At 47.5% G+C, this 13458-nt stretch overlaps 1 protein-coding gene across 4 annotated transcripts in view; it reads left to right on the forward strand.

The window, feature by feature from the left end:
- LOC119436073 (tigger transposable element-derived protein 3-like) overlaps window positions 1-13458 on the forward strand; it is a 61865-nt gene that overhangs the window by 25479 nt on the left and 22928 nt on the right. The window lies entirely within an intron of this gene.

Consider the following 13458-nt stretch of genomic DNA (forward strand, 5'->3'; position numbering starts at 1 on the left):
TGAGCGTTTATTCCTCGGACCCGCGGCTAGGCATTTCGCGCGTCGGCCCCTCCGACTGCGCGATTGAGCTTACCGAGCGTCTATTATTTGGACCCGCGACCAGGCATTTCGCGCGTCGGCACCTCGTACCCGCGACTTAGCACATCGTGTGCCGACTCTATTATCGTAATGCCACGATATCTCGAGTCGTAACAATACCTATCTACCACCCCTTCATAAAGAGAACCTCATCATGAGCTCTGCTCACTAGACCACTTGGGCTGGCACAGACACCTGGCTGCAGAAGTGAGGCATCATACAAAAGTACAGGCTGGAAAGCACCTATAGCAGCTGCATTGTTGCCTATCTATCAGTGACTCTCCTAACCTCCATGTCAATGGAAGATGATTCAGAAGGCTGCTGAGAGCCTTCATTCAGTAACATGGTCGATTCTACCAAAAGAAAACAATGCCTCACTGACTGCACTAGAGACTGCTATCAATGAGGCAGTCTGCAGGTACAACGCTAGAACTACTGTATATTTATGCCCACATAGTTCTGCACCTCACTTGGTTTGAAACCCAGGCACCATGCTTTTTGTAGAGCAGCAGTAAAGAATGCCATACAAACATGAAAAACGCAGAACAAAGGCACAGCAGCCCAGAGGCTACATGATGCGGGAACGGTCCCACATTTGCGACGCAACAGCGGTGCTACCAATGCATTGGGTACTATGGGAGCTTAACAGCCGGGAAGACGCAGCGCCCGGGAACGTAACAGCGGGATTCTACTGTCGCTTGTTTGAAGCGCAGCATGACATGTGATTATAATAACTGCATGCCGCCAATGTGTCCATCATTTCTGTTTATGGATATACGGAATGACATCTGGGAAAACTATCAATATATGACACGATATCAATTTGTGTGTGTGTGTGTGTGTGTGTGTGTCGCATGTACACTCGTTTTTTTTAAATACTTCAGGATGTGAAAAATCAGCTGCTCCAAGCTGCTCCCAAATGCCAAATTGCCTGCTCCAAAGTGCTCCAAAATGAAATTTCTGATGCTCCAAAAATTGCTCCAAATCAGAAGTCTGCAGTAGCATCACTGACAGTCCGAAAAAAATTAATGCATGCCTTTTACTGTCCTCAGGGCTCAAAACGCCACAGGCACATCCGAAATAGCTCTGAAGGCCTGCCAGTATACTTATAAGGCTGTACTGGGATAGGAGATGGCGGGTGCACGTGTGTATAATTAAGGCATACATATAGTATACTGTGTCCCGTGACAATTGCCCCTTCCCTCTCTTGGTATGCTTCACCGCAATATTTTGCGCATGCTTCACCGCGTCACACTGCTGTAATGAGGCGAAGCTGACTTTTGGAAACCAGCATACTATATGCAACGCTCTGTGCTTTTGAAGGTCAGAGGTGGTGGCTACAGCTGCCAGAGCAGATCTGCGTGCCAGAGCGCCAGCTGGAGGCGGCGAGATAATGAAAATGGCGGTGGTGGTGGTGGCTTCGATTAATGCTATTTCGAACCTGCAGTCACGGCAAGAAGACCGGAAAATCGAATGGCGAAGATTTCTTGCGTCCGAAACTTCCGACGTTCTTATACGTTGACTCTATGGGGTACGTGGTGGGGCCACGAAGGCGTCCGAATTATCGGGCATGTCCGAAAAATTAGGCACCGGAAAATCGTTCGTTGACTAGTAGTTGAAACATTGGTGCATCATGATTTTCAGAAATCAGTGTTAGGTTTGGCTAAATCCTAAATTGAAGAAAAACTATGTAGACACAACGAGGTGTAATTTAACTTATGAAGGCCTCGATAATTGTAGATAATTTTTGAAATTATGGTTTTAAAAAAGCCTAGAGTGTGCCTTTGCTTTGTCTCTTCGCTTTTTTTCTATGTAACGAGGGAGGTGCTTCGGAAAAGGGGACCGCAATTCAGGCTGACACCACAAATTGTTGGAGATGATTTAATCCAAGAACTGAAAGGGGGGTATTTTGCAATCACATCACATATTTGTAACTTCTAACTCGTGCATGTTTGTTGATACTGTTTGATAAGCAAGACAATAAAATTTATGTAATGTTTTATGTAATTCTTTGTCTTGTCTTATTACATGTAATTATCTTGAGTACGCATCTTGTATATGTGTTTGTGAAAATAAGGTTCTTTATGTATGGGTACTGTTTTGACCAGGCATCTGCTCTGCCATCCGAGTGTTTGTGCAATTCTTCTTTTGAGGGCTGATCCTTTTCACAGCACATAGGCAGATAAATTTTTGCAGAAACACAAATTCACAAAAGGCTTATTTAAAAAAATTATGCAGGTCCAACGCATATCTTGTAATCTATGTGAGGCGGTGCTTTCGGGAAGCAGTTAATCAAATGGTATAAATTAGCACATTTATTTCGGTGTCTTTGGCGTAAAGGAAACTGCCGCATGTGCATTTGGTTATCGCACACCCGTGCTACGCAATGTTGCACACTCTGCGATCATCTCAAAAAGCTACTCGGCGTTGGCATGATAGCAGTGTACATGTGATTGTGGCCTAATGTTTAGAAAAGAAAAATTAAATTATGGGGTTTTACGTGCCAAAACCACGATCTGATTATGAGGCACGCCGTAATGAGGGACTCCGGAAGTTTGGACCACCTGGGGTTGTTTAACGTGCACCTAAATCTAAGTACACGGTTGTTTTCGCATTTCGCCCCCATCGAAATGCGGCCGCTGTGGCAGGGATTCGATCCCGTGACGTCGTGCTCAGCAGCCCAACACCATAGCTACTGAGCAACCACGGCAGGTGGCCTAATGATTAGAGCATGGAGCTGCTATAGATTGAACCACAGCCTAGGGTGCTGACATTTGATCCCACCATCGTGCACATAATTCAGTTTTATTATTTTTTTCTTTAAGTATTAGCTTGTAGCAGCGTGACAATCATGTGCAACAAGCCACAGTTGAAGAAAACAATCAGCAAGGCACGAGCTAGAGATAGAATGCTCCAGGTTATCGGGTCTGAACGACGGTATGCTGCTCTGCTGGCCAGCCGCCGCTGTTAATCGCCACTGCACGCGCTTAAAGTAGACGGCCCGCATGAACTGGCCACCTACAATTGGTGACCTGCGGTCGGGATCTGCCCTCCCGACGACGCAGCGATGGCAGGCTGGCCGACCTAGCAGTTGAACTTGCAGCTTCCCCGGTTCCAGCTTGAGGATGTCATTGGCTGGTCTGTCAGGCTTGAGGTTGCCATGGCTCAGATTCTCGTCGCCATACAATCTTTCAAGTATGAGGTTCTGTACATAGTTATGGACCTGCTCTTGCCGATGCTCAGTGAAACATCATATGATGACCTAATGACCTTACCATGGGGAAAATAGGTGTTTTTTGGAGGTTACGTCAGATTTTTTTTCTAAAGGAAGTACTGCACTCAATATTTTATGTAATACATAAACAAAAAGCAGAATGAATGCACTTTTCATGCATAAAAGTTTTATTAACGAGATGTATGTTGTAAAAAAGATATAAATTGCCAGAATCAAGATTGTGGGATAAAATACAACAAAGTTTGTAAAGGAACGCTTGTTTCTACTAAGAAAAAAGTGTAACGAAAATTATGCGATATACAAAATACATTCCCATCAAATAGGTACTATCTCCGAAAAAAAATTTCATTGAACAGATATTCCGCTACAAAAATTTAACTGCAAGAACTACAGTTGGGCTTGCCGGGCTGCTGCCGCAGATGTTCCGGGCTGGTTTGCGCCGTCGTCGCTCTCAGAGTTAAAGTCTGATTAAAAAGCAGCATCCTCAGACTTGCTGCTGCTTGATCCAACGATAAAATCAGCCGCAGATGCAGTGGAATCGTGAGATCTTTCGAAGCGCATGCGCCGCTCTTGGAGGCGGCCATTTTCGCTTTCTACTTTGACGATCGCGAAACTTCTGAGCGTGTTCAAAAATTACCGCCTGGTGGGAAAAAACGAACACTGCTTAGAAAACAAAAATATAGTTCTCTTCCATCACATCCGATAGCGCAGTGTGTCCGTGAGCGGCGCAGAAGGTGTCGAAAGCGTCGTTTCAAACCATTGATAGCGGGCGGCCATTTCTGCTTTCTACTTTGACGATCGCGAAACTTCGGAGCGCGTTCAAAAATCACTGCCTCACGGAAAAAAGGAAACCGCTTAGAAAACTATAGTTCTCCTCCTTCATGTTTGATAGTGCAGTGTGTCCGTGAGTGGCATGGAAGGTCTCGAAAGCGGCATTTCAAACCATCGATAGCGGGCTAACTATGATCAATGGCCGTGGTACGTATAGAGTTAAAGACCGACATGCTGATGTACTTCGGCATGCTGAACTCTCAACGCAACCCTCCTAGGTTTGGTGATTTTGTCGAAGTACCCACTCCCTACTATCAGAGCATGCGCTGCCCGACGTCCCATGCCTGACTGTGTTGTTGACGCACCACGAGCCATTGGCCAGCGTGGCGATTCCAGCTCATCGCGACTCCCCGTACGAGCGCCGTCAATTCTGTTCAACAATGTGCACGATCAGTGAGACCACAGGCAGCAGCCGGAGTGAATTGCCGCCATCTGACGTGTCGCACACAACCAGTGAGGCTGCCACCGCCACGACAACGTCTCAAGGCAGCACAGCACGCCTTGTCTCCGGAGCTGGCATCGCCCACAGATGCCACACAGACAGGCAGGCAACCTACATGCTGCTTCACACACCAACTTTTCTGTGCAGGCCACTCAAAGCAGTTCGACGACCCTACGTGCGTCGTCACCTCCTCCTGCAGGGTCGCATACACCTTCTGTGGTCCCCACCTTGCTTCCTTACAAGCCTACGGCGCATTAGTTCCAAACCACATGTGCGCTGGCTGCTATGGCGCCGATGCCACAATGCATGCGCTACTCTCACCCAGCACTGTACACAACACTGCGGTGCCAACATCACTGCACCTGGACTCTACCTCACACCCCTGAACTTTCCCTGCCTCTGCCATCACAGAGCATAGTGCGCCGCCGCCGTCCTCAGTGATGCTTCAGCAACTCTTTCCCTCGGCATGCGCCAGGCTTCGGCCAGTGTGTCTCGACTCTGCTGGCCGAGATCCGTCACCCTGGGCACGCTTACGGAAGCAGCTTTGGTCCACCCACGACTACGTCCTCGAGCAGGCGCGTGGTTCACAAACATGCCAGGGTGCTCCCTTTGATTGGAAGGCGACGCGATTCTGTGCATTGTTTGGATACATACAGCATCTGCGACAGACGAGTCTACCTTCTGCCCGCAATACCTGCGTTGATGCCACAAACTCCCAGGGTCCAGCACCCCTCTCAGCCTCAACTACCAGAGAACTGTTTGCTCCGTTCGTCCTAACACATACTCCGACTGGAATCCCAGTGAACATAAAGAACTACCGCTCGTGTATATAGTCTCTTTTTCTGTTCGTGCCTCATTTGTATGGATCTTTTCAATCGCGCTTCGCGCTAGGGGGGGCAAGACAGCAGCGTCCAGCTAAGGTCAGGAAAGTTCTGGAGGGTTCGCATAGAAAGCTTTGCTTTTAAAACGTAGATATTAGCCAGAGATTTCACGCAACACTCTGCTGCAGAGATAACAGTCCACGAACATATTTCTTGTGCGAAAAAATTGGACGAAACAAAACTTGTGACGTTGTTAAGATTTCAAAAATTTGTTTTTAGTAATGAGGCATGCAAGTGTAAGTAGTAAACAACTGCAGTCGAAAGCCTTTATAACGAAGTGCTTAGGGTCTCTGAAATCATTTGTTATACAGGTCACTTCGTTGTAAAGGTCGCGCACCGCACAGCTCGCAGTAGAAACTGGATGTGGTAGTGCTGGGGCCCCGGATTCATTTCAGCCATTAGATGTTTAATGTGCACCTGAATCTAAGTACAGGAGCGGTTTTGCATTCCATTCATATTGGAACGTGGTCGTTGTAAACGGAAAACCCAACAGCCGCGGAGGCAACGTGAGGGATCTTGAGGCAACCAATGGCTAGGTGCGGCAGACACGGCATCTTTTTATAGTGAGCGGCGAACTAGCCGGTAAAAAGGGTCTATAGCCACGCTGTGTCTTGCCTGTAAAGGCCAATTTGCATAAATGTAAATGTGGATTTAAGTAGAGAAGGGACTAGAAGGTTGGAAATGATGATGTGGATTAATAGTTTCCAGGATGTGTGAAGATTGTGTGCTTTCTTTGTAGAGCGCGTCATGCTTATGTATTTACTCGTGTAAGGCCCGCACTTCTTTTCCGGAATTTTTACTAGGTGCGGACTTACACGAGGCAGACATATGGCTACTCACTGAAGCCTGGAACTGCGCTCACACTGCTATGAAAATAAATGCAGCCAGTGTTGTCCAGCTATGAAGGCGTTTACAGTCGCTGGCCGATATTTGAGACATAGACTAGTGCAATCTTGTAGTGGCTTGTGGGAATTCACCAGTACGCGAGCATGTGCGTGACGCTTAGAGAAGCTTTCCTTCTAAATTTTCGTACCCCAAAGGGGGGGCGCGGGCATTACATGAGGGTGGGCCTTACACGAGTAAATACGGTATATATTTTGTGGTTTACAGTGAAAAAACTCCACAAACCTAATCGCTCATTGAAGGTTATACATACATAAGATTCAATGCGTCAGCTTGATTGCTTCAGCAGTGATGTTTAGAGCGTCTCACTGGTATGGTCAGAACCACATTTGATGATGCTTTTCTGTCTGGTAGTCTTTCCTTGGGAAGTTTGTGAACATTGGTATTTGTTGCTTCTCACTGTTTGTACTTATCAATAAGCATATGATTATTATATCACATGCTTATGGGCTTGGCGTAGTCATGGTTAAGGGTATATTATGAACATCCAACTTTTTGTATTAAACGAAAAATGCTGAAAAAATATTGGCTGGTGAAAGCGTTTACCAGATTACTTAAAATTGAATGACACCAGCTTTCAGACACGTTCAAGCCTCAAACACTATTTCATCCCTCGTTTCACATGGCATGGGGGAGGAGTGTTTCACTGCTTTCCTTATGAGGGAGGAGTGTTTCTCCACTTTCCTCCTTCCTCCATCCTTTCCCAGAAATGTGGCCCGGGGACCTGGACTAATTTTTCTTCTAACGGCAAAGCTTTTTTTTTTCTTTCTAAGTAGCCCTTATGAATTTCCTTAGTAGCTTTTTGGCTATTCTCAGGTGGATGCCAATTTTCTCCTTGCATAAAATTTCCTCGACCTTGCAAAATTTTTTAGAACTGGTTTGCTGTATTGGTTAGATGTTTCATCGTTAGGAAAAATTTTAATAGTGCTGTACTTTTATTAAAATTAAGGGCTGTTCTTACCCCAAATTTATTATAGAGAGCTGTTTCTGAATGGGCAGTTGCTTGATAACTCACCTAGCTGCTTAAAGGTACAGCTGCAGCGGAAAAAGATTAGCACAAGTGGGCGATGACTGGAGCAGGGAAATTGCGGTACGCCGCGCTCTTGTACCCGTGCACACTGGCATCTAAAGTACCATGTGATTCATGCTTCAAAGAGGCGGTGCCTGGCACTCGAGTTTTAGGAGTGCTAGGGAACAACAGCGTCGTGTGCCGCAATTTATCTGCTCGGGTCATCGGTCACTTGTGTTAATCTTTTTCTACTGCAGCTGTACACTAAAGGCAAATATAAAGTCAAGCTTTAGTGATAGATTAATGCTTGAGGATGTCTAAGTCGTCTTAAAGCTTCAGTAATAGAGAAATTGAAGTAAATGCAGGACACAATTTCAGACTCCTCTGGGACATTCAAGTACTTGCCCGATGATGTAAGCACTCCTCATTATATTTCTGTCACAAGTACTCAACCACTCGTATTAAAAAGGTCATTGCATTGCACTTAAGGCGGAAGAAAATGCTACTTGTCCAGTTGTGTTCAAAAAAAAAAAACTCATTTACATTACTCTCGACAACGACATAGGCGGTTGAAAGGTTTCATTTTCGCTCGATTCTTCGCCAACCGTGCTTTCGCATTTCAGGGGCCCTATTTTCAACATGCATGGCGGCTGCACGGCCAAGATAGCCACCATGTCAGCTTGTTGATTGGATGAAGGAATATGTTGTGAGGCACGTCACAGGAAAGGTCGTTTCGTAAACGTCAATGTGACGTTGTGTGACATTGCGCTGGGCTGCCATTGCAGAGATTTTCTGCCATAATTTGTGGTGTGACAAGCCGCATGAATTATGCTGATGAGCAGCCATATGCAATGGCGGCCGAGAGGCATGCGTATCGGCACATTTTCCCCGTCGTTTGGGGCAGTGAAAATCTGTTGTTCATAACACGTGGTCATAGCATTTGCATTGCTCTCTGGTGGTGTTGGCATTTGTGTTTTGAGCCACCACTAAAAAAATAAAAAATGTTTGTTTGAAATCAGATTGGTTGAACATTACAAACCTTCTGCGACATTTTGCACTTTTCACTGCTGCGTTCATATTGTAATCAAGATTAATGGCTTTTCACATCATCCGAGGTTATGACAATGGCGGCTTATTAATTTATAAAAGAAATGTACGCAAGGGGGTGCCTTGAAGTTTCCTCACGCGGTCCGAGTAAGCGGCGAAGTGAACAAGAGATGGCAGTCCCGGCGCTTGCGTCGCGCAAGTGGATACCTCCGGTGCACTCAACGCTATCAGTGATATTCGGCCGCTTCTTAGCCAGCCGTGTCGGGCTGAGTGACTTGCGTTTTACGAGACAGCGAAAACGCAGCCTAGAGCGTGCGTTCATCACCACATGGTTGGTCGCATATGCTGCCTCAAGGTAGAAAACAAGCACGTTGGCGCCAATATATGACGACTCATTCCGTTCCTCGGGATGCTTCCTCGGGGACAGGCATCCTGGCTAATGAAGCAGATGATGGCTTGTATGCAACAGACAACGGAAGCAAGATGCATTTTCAACGGAATAATCGTACAGATTAAGCTCGCTGCTTTATTTTTACTGAGGAGGAAAACTGTTTTGCTTTATCAAGAACATTAGGTTCAGTCCTACGTTACAGTTTCTTAGGCGAAACATCAAATTTGCGTCACATTACGAAAGCAAATCGAGGCCATCAGTGCCATTTTGTAAGTGTCGCAAATACGTCACGCCTCGAAGAAGATCGCGGTATGTCCAAAATAGAGCCCCAGTAGTTTCGTTATCGAGTAGTGCTGCACTTGTTTTGTTGGCTCCTGAAACTCACGCAAACTGCAAGCAGCAGAGTATGCCACGTCCATATGATGTCGCGGGATGCCCGAACGGGCCACGCCACTCGACCAAGAGCAGCTGCAGCAGTGAATCCAACGCTCTGTCTTGGCTTGGTTTCTCCGTGGCTGTGTGTTTACATTTTGCACAAAATACTGTGGCGCCTTCTTCTAGGCGCTGTTTTACTCACCAGCGGCAGTAATTAGCGGTGATGGCATATGGAATGTCACCGCTTCCCGCTCGGGGGCGGGAGATTTGGATTGCGGTAAAGAAATGTGGATTCTTGAGACGTTATTTTCTCCTAAACTAAGTCTTTTCTTTTCACGAAACAAGCGCTGCGAGGTTTCTGGAATGGTATTTAACAGTCTACGTTTACTAATTATTTGCCTTTAGTGTTCCTTTAAGAAACACAGGTAAATAGTAAACATTCAGGCAGTACCTTCGTACAGCAGTGCAGCACTGTTCCAACAACTTTGTAAGATGATGTTGGCGCTATAAACTAGCCATATAAACCAGGTCTGTAAGCACAAAGAAATCCACGCCTTCCAGGTAGTGACGAAAATGTCAGATGGCGGCATAGATAGCAAGCAGCTCTCGGCCGAAAGTGCTTTAGCGCTCTTCTGTAGAGGTCAGCTTTCTTGAGAAGAAAGATGTCGGGCGCCAGATTTCGTTGCTCAGCTGCTGTAATACTGTGCCGATGGCTGTGTCTGAGGCATCGACCATTATGCACTGCGGTATGCCTGGTTGTGGATACACGAGCAAAGCAGCGTTTGCCAAAGCCTCCTTGACTCGATGAAAAGCATTGCATGCTTCGTCAGTCCAAGTGAGGGTCCCCGCTTTGCTCTCCGCAGTTAGTAGTCTGTGCAGAGGGTGCAAGATAGCCGCGCACTGAGGTACAAAACGGCGGTAGAAGTTCACCAGTCCAAGGAACTCGCGGAGCTGCCGCTTAGTGTTAGGTTTCGGGAATTCTCGCACAGCTTTTACCTTTTTTGGGTGGGGGCGAATTCCGGCACACGATATGGTATGGCCCAGGAATGTCAGCTCGGGCACACCGAGCTGGCATTTTGCAGCATTTTGCTGCACATGGCATTTTGATGCCATGTGCAGAGAGACGTCGAAAAATGGTTCGCAGGTGTTCCTCGTGTTCAGATGGAGTGGCGCAAGCGATAAGCAGATCGTCCAGGTAAACGTGGCAAAAAATATAGACCGCGTAAGACACTGTCCATAAACCGCTGAAATGTCTGTCCAGAGTTGCGAAGTCCGAATGACATTCAAAGAAATTCAAATAGGCCGAAAGGTGTTGCTATCGCGGTCTTGGGATGTCCTCTGGTGCCACTGGTATCTTATGGTATGCCTTCACGAGGTCCAGCTTGGAAAATATTATAGCACCGTGCAAGTTCGTTGTAATATCATGAACGTGTGGCACAGGGTAGCGGTCTGGTACAGTTCCTCGATTGAGTGCCCGGTAATCGCGACATGGTTGCCAGTCAATTGATGCCAATTTTGGTACCTTGTGAAGCGGAGACGCCCAAGGGCTTGATGAGGGCCGAATGATACCAAGCTTGAGCATATGATCGAACGCTTGGCGTGCCAATCGGAGCTTCTCAGGGGACATGCGACACGGTCTGGCATGGACGGGAGGACCAGTCGTAGTTATATGATGGAGCACGTCACGCTGAGCCGCAGTGTCCGCCTTTGCTTGGCGCATAAGTTCGGGAAACTCGTTCAGTATTGCTACAAAGTGAGATGTTCCGGCTGGTCCGACCAAGGTAGGGCTTAACGGAGGGTGTCTTGAGTGCTTGCCTTGCACTGTTGCTTGCAACACAGGATCATATAGGCGTCGGTTGCGCACGTCTACTGAAAGACCAAAGTGACGGAGGAAATCGGCGCCGAAGATTGCAAATTTCACATCAGCAAGTGTAAAAATCGAACGAAATGTTCTTTTTAGGTCTAGGTTGAGAGATAGCGAGTGATGTCCGTAAGTAGCGATCGTTGTGTTGTTTACTGCTTGTAATGGAGACGAGCTCGGGCGCTTATGGTCAGCTGGAGACGCAGGGATAACGCTCACCTCTGCGCCTGTGTCCACAAGGAAACGGACGCCACCACTGCATTCGGTGATGAAGAACACTGAGGGGCGACTTTCCGTCGATATTGCAGCATTGGTCGCCCTCAATGCTGGCCTCTGGTGTTTCCCGGATAGCCACAGTGCACAATACATTTGCGCGCAGCATCGCCATGTTTTCTGTGGTACCAGCACCAGCGGAGTTGTGGCTGCTGTGGTTGTGCACTGCGATGCTCCAAAGGGTGCGAGGTGCGTGCCTGCAAAGCTGCCACTGTTTCGGTGAGGTGCGCGATGTCTTCGCGAAACTCGAGCAATTCGTTGGGAGAGGGGGCAGAAGCACTCTCCACTTGCACGTTAGCGACGGAGGGGTTTGCCGCTGCCATGACGGTGTCAGCGATGGCGGCCATCTTGCCGAGATCCTTTTCAGCCACCGTAGCAAGCACCATGCGCACGTTGCTGAGGAGACGCTGAAGAAATATCTTGCGCAGCAGCGTGCTGTCGAGACCTGTAACACTTCCGACAAGACGCTGCATGTGGCGCAGTAGTTGAGATGGTGTGCGGTCGCCAATGTCCGTGTCGTTCAGGAGCTGCTGTAACCTTTCGGGTTCGGATGGTGTGAGGCGTCGAATGAGTGCCTCCTTCAAAGTTTGGTAGGTGTTTTCCGCAGGTGGGGCGAGAAGCAAATTGTGGACCTCGCTGGCTGTAGCTGGCGGCAAGCTACTCACGATGTGATGGTAGCGTGTGAGGTCGGCTGTGATCCGCCGGGCAGTGAATTGTGCCTCGACTTGAATGAACCCGAGCTCGGGGTCGGCGGGCCAAAAGGGGGGCAGCTTCAATTCGACTGCAGACACGGTAGGCGCGTCGATGTCGCTGTGCGTGTTCATGTTGGGTCACCACTGTTGGTTGCTAGCGCGGGCGAAGAACAATGAGACCGTGAGCGATGAGTTCCAAACAAAGACTGAACTTTTTTTTTTCTCTCACGAGACACGGGGAGGCGCGTGCACCAACAGACTTGCCTTTCAGGTGCTTGACGTGGTGTTCAAGAGTGGCGCTATAAACTAGCCATATAAACGCGGGCCATTTATAGCGGCGCGCGGATGGCGTTCACTACAATGTTAATGGGGTTCTGTGTCTGATGATGTTTGCACATTTGCCCTCAAGAGTTATTGGGCAGTTTAGCATAGCATAAATCACTCTTATTGAGAAATAAAACTGGCAAAAATGTCCGAAGAAGAAACATATCTGCTAAACCCTCTTGATAACTTCACCACAAGGCACCGCTGCCCATGTTGTAAATTAGGGCACCTTGCAGTCATAAACAATGCATGCTGAACTGTTTGCCTTTTGGCATTTTTTTGAAGTGCAGGCAGAAAACAAGTTAACCCACTGTGCTTGTAACATATATTTCAAATCTGAATGTTATGTGTGGAAATTGGGGGGGGGGGGGGGGTGAAGAAATTCAGGATGTTTTGTAAATTTTTGCTTGAGTATTCTAAGGTTAGAAAATTAAGCGGGAACCACATGTACGCGCTGCAGGTCGGTGCCAGCTGGCGTCTGGTTGTGGAAAAGGCGACTACTATTTGTAAGCTGTGTGAAGGAAGAAAAGAAGGGGAGAATTCTGCTTGCTGCATCAGCGACGACTGACGTCTGAACAGCCAGAAGGGTGGCGCAACCAAAAGGGAAAGTAAATTACGGGCAGAAGAAAAGTAAAGAGGGGCTGTTTGGTTAATTTACAGCACTTACAATAGCGACTAATAGGGCAGTTTACTCGGTGCAGGGTGCATCATGAGTGCAAGCCAGCTAGGGTGTATGATAGGCCTTTGTACCATTGTGACCACAAGCCATTGGGGATATACTGAGATTGCAGAAATTTGCAGGCTCCCCACTTTTGTTCACTGGCCAGTGTGCAGAAACTTCTGAAGTGGACACAACTTTCTTTGTCCTCCCCCAATCTCCCAGGCGTGCATGCCGATATCTGGCAGGTACAGATCTGGGTGCCACTGGCACGTCTCCCCTTGCGAGAACTTGTTGGCAGAGAAGAAAGGGAATAACTTTATTGTACACAGTGGCTTGGTTGAAGGCACTTTTTGTGCTGAAATAATAGTTGCTTTTCCACGATCAGATCTTAGCTGACGCCTGCGTATACATGTGGGTTCTGCTTTAGCGTGAATATTATTGTCGGGAGACAGCCT

The sequence above is a fragment of the Dermacentor silvarum genome, chromosome 1, assembly GCF_013339745.2.
Source record: "Dermacentor silvarum isolate Dsil-2018 chromosome 1, BIME_Dsil_1.4, whole genome shotgun sequence".
NCBI lineage: Eukaryota > Metazoa > Arthropoda > Arachnida > Ixodida > Ixodidae > Dermacentor > Dermacentor silvarum.